The sequence below is a fragment of the Myotis myotis genome, unplaced genomic scaffold, assembly GCF_014108235.1.
Source record: "Myotis myotis isolate mMyoMyo1 unplaced genomic scaffold, mMyoMyo1.p scaffold_m19_p_2, whole genome shotgun sequence".
Classification (NCBI taxonomy): Eukaryota; Metazoa; Chordata; class Mammalia; order Chiroptera; family Vespertilionidae; genus Myotis; species Myotis myotis.
Genome location: NW_023416324.1, coordinates 9,815,260 through 9,817,231, shown reverse-complemented (window position 1 = coordinate 9,817,231; position 1,972 = coordinate 9,815,260). Strand labels below are relative to the sequence as shown.

The 1,972-nt window shown below is 52.1% G+C and overlaps 1 pseudogene; it reads left to right on the top strand.

Moving 5' to 3' along the window:
- The first annotated feature begins 738 nt into the window (after nucleotides 1-738).
- Nucleotides 739-1,757, top strand: LOC118676381 (annotated as a pseudogene).
- Nucleotides 1,758-1,972: the final 215 nt, after the last annotated feature.

The following is a 1,972-nucleotide window of genomic DNA, read 5'->3' as shown; positions in this document are numbered from 1 at the left end:
GATAGACTGGTTGTGGGGTGAGAAGAAAAGATAGGAATCAGGATGACTCCCAGGGTTTTCGCCTGCACAACTGGGTGGATGGTGGTGCCATTCACTGAGATGGAGAATGGCAGGTGGAGAAGCAGGTTTAGGCTAAGGGGGGTGGAAGAAATATTTCTGTTTTCAACATATTAAACTGGAAACAGCTTGCAGATATCCAAGTGGTTAAGTCAAGCAGGCAGTTGGATGTACGCGTCTGGAGTTCAGGAGAAACAGCCCTGTCTAGGGATAGACATTTGGGACTCATCGACGATGGGTGGCATTTAAAGCATGAGACGGAAAAGACGAGAGGAGCCTCAGCACATGCCAACACTTAGAGGCTGAGCTGAGGCGGAGAATCAACAAAGACTTGCCCTAGAATGTAACCTCCATGGGCAGGGCTTTGTTCTGTTGAATGCCTACTGCCTGGCAAAGGGGTTAGCAAGCAGTGGGCTCTTAGTAAATATTGGTTGCAGGAAAACATGAAAAAATAAATGAATGAATGAATGAATGAGTGAATGAAGAGATGGAGAGGGAGTGGTCAATGAGGCAGGAGGAAGAGAATAAGTTATTATGGAAACCAAGAGAAACCTTTCAAGAAGGTGGGAATAGTCAATTGTGTGGACCGTTGTCAAGAAGTTACGTAGGCGGCTCTCTGCTCCTCCTGTTCATCAGACAGCCTCCCCTCCTGCGCAGCGCCAGCCGCAACCCTGAGACACGATGGTGGAGGTCGGAGTGAATGGGTTTGGCCGATTGGGCACCTGGTCACCAGGGCTGTTTTTAACTTTGACAAAGTGGATATTGTTGCCATCAACAACCCCTTCATTGACCTCAACTACATGGTCTACATGTCCCAGTAGAATTCTACTCATGGCAAGTTCAGAGGCACAGTCAAGGCTGAGAACGGGAAGCTTGTCACCCGTGGAAAGTCCATCTCCATCTTCCAGGAGCGAGATCCCGCCAACATCAAATGGGGTGATGCTGGTGCAGAGTATGTTGTGGAGTCCACCGGCGTCTGCACTACCCTGGAGAAGGCTGGGGCTCACTTGAAGGGCCCTTACAAGAGGGTCATCATCTCTGCCCCTTCTGCGGATGCCCCCATGTTTGTGATGGGTCTGAACCATGACAAGTCCCTCAAGATTGTCAGCAATGCCTCCTGCATCACCAACTGCTTGGCCCCCCCTGGCCAAGGTCATCCATGACAACTTTGGCATCGTGGAGGGACTCAGGAGGCCATGCCATTACCACCACCCAGAAGACCGTGGACGGCCCCTCTGGGAAGCTGTGGCGTGATGGCCGAGGGACTGCCCAGAACATCATCCCAGCTTCTGGCACTGCCAAGGCTGTGGGCAAGGTCATCCCTGAGCTGAATGGGAAGCTCACTGGCATGGCCTTCCATGTCCCCACCCCCAATGTGTCAGTTGTGGATCCTCCTGGAGAAAGCTGCCAAATACGATGACATCAAGAAGGTAGTGAAGCAGGCAACAGAGGGCCCCCTCAAGGGCATCCTGGGCAAGATGAAGACCAGGTTGTCCTGCGACTTTAACAGTGACAGCCACTCCTCCACCTTTGATGCTGGGGCTGGCCTTGTCCTCAATGACCACTTTGTCAAGCTTGTTTCCTGGTATGACAATGAATTTGGCTACAGCAACAGGGTGGTGGACCTTATGGTTCACATGGCCTCCAAGGAGTAAGAGCCCCCTGGACCACCAGCCCCAGCGAGAGGAAGAGAGGCCCTCCGCTGCCCAGATCGATCCCCAAACACACTGAGCATATCCTGGCCACAGTATCCATCTCAGGCCCCCTGGAGAAGGGGAGGGGCTTAGGGAGTCCTACCTTGTCGTGTACCATCAATAAAGTTCACTGTACGCCCCCCCCCCCAAAAAAAAAAAAAGTTACGTAGGAGCTGGACAGAGAAGTGAGCATTGAATGAGCAACACAGAGGTTATTGGTG